Source organism: Mirounga leonina, unplaced genomic scaffold, assembly GCF_011800145.1.
Source record: "Mirounga leonina isolate KUSES-001 unplaced genomic scaffold, KU_Mleo_1.0 Mir_104, whole genome shotgun sequence".
Classification (NCBI taxonomy): domain Eukaryota; kingdom Metazoa; phylum Chordata; class Mammalia; order Carnivora; family Phocidae; genus Mirounga; species Mirounga leonina.
Genome location: NW_023270231.1, coordinates 2,206,238 through 2,215,666, shown reverse-complemented (window position 1 = coordinate 2,215,666; position 9,429 = coordinate 2,206,238).

The window sequence follows — 9,429 nt, the reverse complement described above, 5'->3', positions numbered from 1 at the left end:
TACCTGTTTTTATTAAAATCGTTCCAACTAGTAAATCCTTTACCTAGTATTTTCACATAATTGTTATGTAGACATATATCTTCTTATTTAAGTACAGTGAAGTTCATACGAAGGTAGAATATGTGTCCTTAAAATGCCTTAAATTTTTTTTTAATGGCCTCTTGTCATTTGACAAGCAATCAAGTGACAAAATGTCATTTTAATATTCCAAAGTAAGCCCCCATGGCCAAACACTGTGGAGAGGGGTATCCACCCAAGTACTCATATTATCACAAACAGAAGACATGAAGAAAGACAGCTAAGTTGTATGTGAAAAAATGTATAACTTATAACTCTTAATAAAAAGTAAATTTTCTTCTAAGGTCGAAAGGTTTGGCTTAAGGGTATTACTTTTCAAATTCTAAAAGTTTCTTTCACATGAAGTGTGGTTATAAAGGCACTCCAGAAGGAAGGTACATTTTACATAAATATAACACAACCACCTCCATTCATGTGGTGCTTTTCAATGTGTTCTGCATTTTTTTTTATTTTTAAAAAGTGTGATACTGTTCCTAAAATGGGAAGATATACAGATGTTCTTATACTGATGTCATTCCAAATAGAGAGAGAGAGAGATGAAGTGTTTTTATCCATGTCAGCCTCAAAACATCTTTGGAAATCAAGCTGGAGGCTAGGGAAGGAGTGGAGATGATAAGGCCTACTTCGCAGATGATGTTTAATAGGCTTTCAATTTTTATTCACTCATCAGTCCTTGGAATGCTGCAATGATGTGCATTCCTTATTAGTCACATCTTTCCAACCCTATGGGGCCACCCAAAGTGTCATCAATTTGTAACAGACAGCAGTAGGTGTTAGGAGATTCTGCCCACTCCTCAGAAGGCTGTGACAGAACTGTGACAGGGCCGTCAGACATCCCTGCCTCTGGCCCGGGAAATTGCCATCATGGCTTTGAAGGGAAGGTAAAAAAGCCATTAGCGACTTAAAAAAGTCAAGCCATCTTGACTCAATTCTAAATTCTGGTTAAAAATAATACATTGGTTTCTGAGAATATAGAAACATCTTTAAATTGCCACAGGTTGGTGGAAGGCAGATGGAGATCTAGAGAAATAGCACAAGTTTTGCAAGAGTCCTTAAGAGCAAATGTACCAGGTTGTTAAGTTTGATAGAAATTTCCCAAGTAAAATGCTCTGCAAAGTGCTCATTTCTAGCATTCTTATTTATATTATTTTGGTTTTTTAAAAGATCTGTTGAGTTATAATTGACATAAACTAAACCACATATATTCCAAGGGTACAGTTGGGTGATATTTGACATATGTTCACGCCTATGGAACTACTTCCACAATGAGGATGATGAACACGTTCATCAGATCCAATAATTTCTTTGTTTCCCTCTGTCATCTCCCTTTCCTACCCCTCTCCAATCATCAGCTTCCAAACCAGGTAACCACTGACATGAATTATACATTGCTATAGGTTAGCTTGCATTTTCTGGTATTTCCTAAAAAGGGAATCCCACAGTATGTACTCATTTATTTGTCTGGCTTCTTTCAGTCACCACAATCATTTTGATTTTCATCCATGGTATTGCATGCACCAATGGCTTGTTCTATTGCCTGGAAGTTCTCCACTGTATGGATGTATCACATTTGTTTATCCATGCATCTCTTGCTGGGCATTTCTGTTGTTTGCAGGTTGGACTACTACAAATAAAGCTCCAGTGACTATTCATGTATTATTGTTTTGTGTGGACATATGCTTTCTTTACTCTTGGGTAAATACCTAGCAGTACAATGGCTGGGCCATATGCTAAGTGAATACATGTTTAACTTCTTAGGAAACTGTTGAACTCTTTTCCAAAGCAGCAGTACCATTTTGCATTCCCACCATTTATGGAGGAGACTTCCAGTTGTTCACATATTCAAGAACACTTGGTATTTTCAGGTTTTTTGTTTGTTTGTTTTGTTTTTAACTTTAGCCTTTCTAGGGATGTGTAATGACTGTTCCTTGTGTTTTGGAAGTGCATTTCCCAATGACTGATGATGTTGAGCACTTTTTCACATGCTTATTTTCCATTTGTTATGTTCTTTGATGAACGCTGTTTAGATCTTTGTCCCATATTCATTGGTTTGCTGTCCTTATTATTATTGAACTGTAAAAGTTCTTTTTTTAAAGATTTTATTTATTTATTTGCCAGAGAGAGAGAGAGAAAGAGCACAAGCTGGGGGAGCAGCAGGCAGAGGGAGAAGCAGGATCCCTGCTGAGCAAGGAGCCCGATGTGGGGCTCTATCCCAGGATCCTGAGTTCGTGACCTGAGCCAAAGGCAGCCACTTAACCGACTGAGACCCCTAGGCATCCCATAAAAGTTCTTTATGTAGTCTAGATACAAGTCCTTTGTTTGACATCTGGTAAGCATATTTTCTCTCAGTCTGTTTGTACTCTGCCTCTTCATGTTCTTAACCATGCTTTTTCAGAAGAGCAAAAATGATTTTTTTCTTTTACACTTTTTTGTGTCATATTAAAAATCTTTGACAAACCCAAAGTCACTAAGCTTCTTCTCCTATTTCAAGAAGTTTCTAGAATCCAATAGTTTTTGTTGTTGCTATTATTTTTAATATATATTCATACTCACACTGTGGTAAATTGTAAAAAATGTTCTTTTTTCTTCATATCATCATGAAAACATGTTCCCTACAATTGAGTTAGGCCAGAGGGTGATGCTCATTTTTTATAAGATGAGGAGGGCTCCTCTCCCCTTCTTTTGAAAACCTAAGGCAGAATAAGAAGAAAAAAAAATGTGCAACATTGTATAAAACATATATGGTCACAAAAATTGCTGTTGAATTCCAAGAAGCCTCCTGCTGATATGAGCAATGGTGTAAATGTTCAAAGAAGTCTATGGTATAGTGAACTGCTTCCCTGTAGTGTGTTAGGATGATATAAAAATTGATCCTGGCTGAAGAGAACAACTTCAAAGATTAAAAATAGATGCCACATTAAATTTCTGAGATGGTATTTAAAACTGAAGACTAAATAATTTAAAACTTTGGATGAGTTGCTTTCTCTCCTTCTCTTAGAAGTACTTCTTCCCTTGGTGAGTCATAAAATTAAAACTGCAAAGTGGTGTGCTTTTTTAACTTTTTAAGAAGTATGCTCTTAACAGAAATATAAATATTATGTGTATATTCTTTTGTAATGACTTTTCCAAGAGAAATGGTAGTACACGATTTAAAACAAGGAAAGAATAGGGGCACCTGGGTGGCTCAGTCAGTTAAGCATAGGACTCTTGATTTCAGCTCAGATCATGATTTCAGAGTCATGACATGGAGGGTTCCATCAGGGCCCTTGCTGGGTGAGGGGCCTGCTTAAGATTCTCTCTCTCCCTCTCCCTCTGCCCCTCTCCCACCTCATGCAAGCACGTGCGCAGTCTCTCTCTCTAAAAAAAGAGGAAAGAATAGTATTTCAATTAAATTCAATGAAAATGTTACTGGTTTCCTACTATGGTCATACCCAAGTGATATGCAAAACACCAATGGTGGTCGTGAGGAGATAGAAAGCTGAATGATGAATGAAATCTGCTCTTAAAAATACTAACTTCTTACAGGCATCCTATTAGTTGGAAAGATATTTAACCTCATGTAAACGACTGCATCTAATACAAAGATCAGGATATGGAGAAATGATCTTTACCTGGAGGCACCAAATATTTTATATCAAGAGGTGTTAGGAAGTTAGGATTAGTAGGGCATGGCTAGTTTAAGGATTACCTCAAAAGTAACTAGGAGAAGCTTGGACATGAAGTACTAGAAAAAGACAAGGGGACCAAATAAAGAGTTCTTTTATTAGAGACAAGGTGTCAGTGACAACTAAGCATGATGCACTCCATGAGCCATTGTGCTAGAGCCCGGATCAACAAGGAAGGACAAATGCAGTAACAATTGTCCTTAGAAAATTAGCCAGACGGTAGTAGAAAAAAGTGGCTCAGAAAAAGGAAGGAATAAAGCAAAGGAATATTTGCAGAAACTTGAGTATGAAATGAAGAGAGATCAGGCTGGGAAGGACCAGTAGAAATAGGAAAAAACAAACAGGTACTCAGAGCTATTTTAAGGGTGCACACTGTTCTTTACTGTATGTTCCATGATTATAGGAGCCACGTTTTCCGTACTCATCTTTGCATCTCCAACAGTTAGCACTATGAAGTAAAGAATAAATGAATATTATCTGTACCTTAAAAGCACTACTCTTTAATCCACCATTATAGACACAGAGTTCAACACTCCCCTTTCAATAAATGACAGGATAGGTAGAAATCAGTAATGCTATAGAAGACATGAACAAAAACACTATCAACCAACCTGATCTAATTAATATTTATAGAATATTCTACCCAACAATAGGAGAATTCACTTTCTTCTCAAGTGTGCACAAAACATGTACCAAGATAGACTATATATGGGTCATTTAAAAGTCTCGATAAATTTAAAGGGATTCAAGTCACACGAAGTATATTTTCTGACTAAGAATTCGATTAATAACAGAAAGGTAACTGAAAGTTCCCCAAATATTTGGAAACTAAATTATATACTTCTAAATAACTCTTGGTTAAAAAAAAATCAAAAAAGAAATTTAAAAAGTAGTTTTAACTGGATGAGAAGGAAAACCCATGTGTCAAAAATCTGTGAGATGCATCTATAACAATACTGAGAGGGAAATCTATAGCACAAAACAACTACATTAGAAAACAAAGGTCTCAAATCAGTGACCACAACTTCCATCATTATAAAGTAAAAAAGAAGAGCAAATAATACCCAAAGCAAAGAGAAGAAAGAAAATAGTAAGAAAATAAATTTTAAGAGGGCAAAAATTAAGAAAGCAGGAAGCAGACAATGGTGCAACCACGTTGGAAAAAAAGTCGATCGATTCCTTAAAAAGTTGAACAGAGTTATCATATGACCCTGCAATTGTAATCCCAGGTATACACCCAAGAGAAATGAAAACATGTCCACATAAAAGCTTGTATACAATTGTTCATAAGAGCATTATTCATAATAGGCACAAGTGGAAACAACCCAAATGTCAATCAACTCATAAATGGATAAATGAAACATGGTATATCCATATGATGGAATATTATTTGGTCATGACAAGGAAAGAAGTACTGATACCTGTTAAAACATATATGAACCTTGAGAATATCACACTAAGTAAAATAAGCTAGTTGTAAAAGATTACATATTGTATCATTCCATTTATACTAAATGTCCAGGCAAATCTACAGAGACATGAAAGAGATTAGTGGTTGCCAGGGGCTTAGAGGGGAGAGGGAAACAGGGAGTGATGGCTAATGGGTCCGGGGTGTCTTTTTGGGATAATGAAAACTTTCTACAAGTGATTGTGGCAATGGTTGTACAACTATGAATTACTATACACGGCTGAACTCTACACTTTTTAAACAAGTGAAATGTATATGGTATGTGAATTAAATCTTAACCTGCTATATTAAAAAATACATAAACATGCTTAGCAGGAAGTGTTTGGTTTTTTATTCCCCTCACGGGACCTATATTGTTAGGTGTTTTCAATCATCTCCCAGTGACACATTTTGCACAAGAACCACTACTGGGAAATGTCTAAAGAGTGCAGCTCAGAAACTAGTGAGCCCTAGCAGGAAATCGCTAACCCCTAACCATTCTGATTTGACAATACGTAAAAATATGGCCATGTCATAGGAATGAGGATAAATAAGAGTACCTCACACCTGTACCATGCTTCCAACATAGAACATGGACCGAAGAATACAAAAGGTGTCTTCCACCTCTAACATTTTATGAGTTCCTGATGCCATTTAATCTCATGACAACCCCAAAGACAAAGCAGGTTTATATTGTTATATGACTGTTGTCATTTACCAATTGATAAACCTGGAGCTCAAACACTTGGATGCATACTTAGTAAATATAAGGAAATCATCGATACTGCAAGTTGATTTGCAGACAATCTTAGGGTTAACACTATTTAATTTACAGGCCAGAACGAAGATCAAGATATATAAATTTTCAAAGATATATGGAAATAAAGACAGAAATGAAGATTGACTTTGTTAATGATCTAGAATGTTTTCTTAGGAATTGATTTTAAAAAGTACAACATCACTCTTGTACAGATGATTTTTTTCACTAGCATTAGAAACTAAAACATGAATTCAACTTTCTCCTTGTGAGCATGTCTTCATTTACAAGCCCCTGACTTACAGGGAGAGTCCCCAAACATCAGCCCCATCGGCCCACTACTCTTTCATTTTTCCCTGATAATTCCATCATATCACAAAATAAGGTAGCCTTAACTCATCTTGCATTGTCTCGGCTTGTCTCTTTTTTTCTTTCCTTTGTTACTATAAATTCATAATACCTTAGGCTTGGCCTGCCTTTATAGATTCTCAAAGGCCTCTCTCCAAAAGAATATAAAGTCCATTGTAGAGTCTGGCAGGAGGCAGTGCTTTATAAAACTCCAGTATACGGGAGAGAAAATACATCCCTTTCAAGTGTAAAGATTTTTTTCCCCTCTACAAAAGATACTCAGAGAAAAAAAGCTCCTTTAAAAATGCTTGCCCGTCACTTCATTAATATTTATAGTTTCTCGTATGCTGGTGGCTACTTACTGGGTATCTGAGCATGTTTCTACTGTAAGGGGCAATTTTCCCCTAGCTTTGTCACAGGCCTCTCAAACAGTAGATCAATATTCTACTCAGTTTGTAGTCCTTGAAGACATCTAATTGTCTTTGATTCTTCCTTCCAAAATATTTTGTTGTATTGTGACCTTCCTTTGAACTCCACTTGCTAAAGAATGGGTCTATGTTCCTTCTCCCACCTTCTTCCCTCCTGCCTCTTACGATTGCAGGTTCTTGGTGGTGACAGAGCACTGGCCAGCGTGGACGGGAAATGAGCTGATGCTGGGATGCTACCCATTTGGCTCCTCTGTTGCAAATGAGGAAATGGCACCCATCCCCAGGGTAGCCACAGCCCCGCAGGTGCCCAGTCTCGTGAGCAGAGTGAGAGCAGGACTCAACACCTATCACCCCCTCACGCAGGTGTCCCAGGGTAGAACATAGGTACAACCTTCACAAAGGCCTTGGGAGTGACCACCACCCACATCTGTCTTCCATTTAGCCATCCTTCCCAAGCCTCCTATAGCATCTGGCTCCATTCAACTCAACCACTACCCAGACCCCAATCGCATCTACAACCTAACCTAGGCTGAAATCCCATACAGAGTATCCCTTGTCCTTGGGTACCTCTCTCTGCAGCTCTGGGTACAAGGGAGAGGTTCAGTAGGTAAGAAAGGATCACACATTTTGTCATTCAAGCCTTACTTTTGTTATCTGTGTGACTTGAAGTCATTTCCTCAGCCTCTCTGAGCCTAGGGTTCCTTATCTGTAAAACTGGGAGAGGAACCCCCACAGCGATGCTGCAAAGAATAAGTGGGAAGTTGTATATACGTAAAGAGTTTAGCACCATGCCTTGAGCAGAAAAGGCTCTCAAAAATGGCAGTTGCTGTAATTCTCATGCATGTTATTTTTAAAAACATTTATTGATGGATAAACTGCCAAAAATCAGCAAGGTATTTCCGCTACTGAATTTGTTGCCATAATAAGGCATTTTGCCTCACTAGCATTTTGCAAAGCTAAAATTCTTGAAGCCCAAAGGACAACTGTGAATGAATATTTAGAAGTCTCCAACTCAATTGATCTGTTAACTCTGAATTCAGGCTTCTTTCCAAAGAAATCTGAATTCGTAACATAGGAAGCTCAGAAAGAATTTTCACCTTGATCTTCTAACACACAAATCCTTAGATAGGGATTTTTTTTTTAACTCTTTGTGAGTCAACATTTATTGAGCAACTGTATGTGCCGGGCATCATTCCAGCAGCTCATATATACTGTATCTCATTTAAATTTCCCTACAACCTTGAGCACTAGGCATCATTATCCACATTTTAGAGGTAATGAAACTGGGACTTGGAGGGGTCTGCCTTGCCCAAGGTCACACAGCTAATAAGTCTCATTAGAATTCAGCTTTTATGACTCTTAAGGAATGTCTTACCATCACGCTGCTCCAGTTTTCATTTCCATGAGATTCTGATTACACAGGCGATATTGGGTGCTAAGGGAGAAGTCCCAGAGGAAGAGCAGGTAGGCATTAACATTCCTGAGTGGAGAAGCAAGACTGCTAATGGAAATCTTGGCTAAACTAAAGCATGTTGGAATGGTGGTAACTGACTTGGACATCTACCAAGTGAGGCTTAGAATTCTCCTGCGGAGGGGAGGCCCAGCCGCGGATGCTGAAACCAAAGGAGAGGTCCTAGAGGCATGTCACCTTTGCTCAGGCACGCAAAGGAGTATCCAGGACACTGTTCCCTCGACCAGGGTAGAGATCTACCCAGAGATTGGCTTCTGGGAAGGGGATATCTACTAAGTTTTGAAAGAGATGCCCAAGCTTTTTTCATAACAGGTTTCATTTTCTGCCCCTAGAGCTTGGATATGGATTTGTTGCTCTAATTATAAGAACATTTCAAATAACAACAAATGCTGGATCTCATCATTTTCCTGGACTGCATTAAAACCTAAAGATTGTCCACACCAGACCAGCCATGTTTTCAATGTTAATGGCCATCCACTAAAAGACCAGGAAAAGTATTTCATAGCTATTGCAGTTAATTCTCTTGGAAAAACATCTGGCATTACATGGTACTTAGTGAAGTACTTAATAAAAAATTTAGGACAAACTACTCAATAGTTGGCAAAAGAAATGTACACGATGTACATTACCATTTTCTTACAAACACAGAGCAACCTTTAGTGTTCTTCCAATATTCTGGGAAAGAATTCTATTCAAAGTCACTTGTATGTTGGCTCTCTATTTTAACAGCAATGTTTTGGGACTTTAAAAATTATGTTGCAAGCATTAAAAATATGATTAAATATGGAGCAGGATTTTCAAGATGTCAACAGGCTATAGTTTTTTGAGTGTGTGTGTGTGTGTGTGTGAATTTGAAGAGAAGACAGTACTTACTGTGAGGTATTATGTCCTAGGCATCATGCTGAAGATTTCACATAAATTATCTCATTTAATCATCACAACCATCCTGATGGTAGACATTCTCATACTCCTTGTATGGAAGCTAAAACAATAGGCACCCACTCCCCCAGGACACGGTGACTTACTAACTTCCCCTTCTCCTTCCCCAGCCTCATCTTTCTTAAGTCACCACATCATCACATAAATGACGTTAGGGGTGCTAGAAAGGGCGGATGGCCCTCGCCCTTCTTCAAGAGCTGTCATGAGTCTGTTCCACGCCCCATTGCTTCAATCCACTGTCCTCACCTTTTCTCTCTCCTAACACAACTGTCCTGCTCTCATTATTTCTTGCCTTG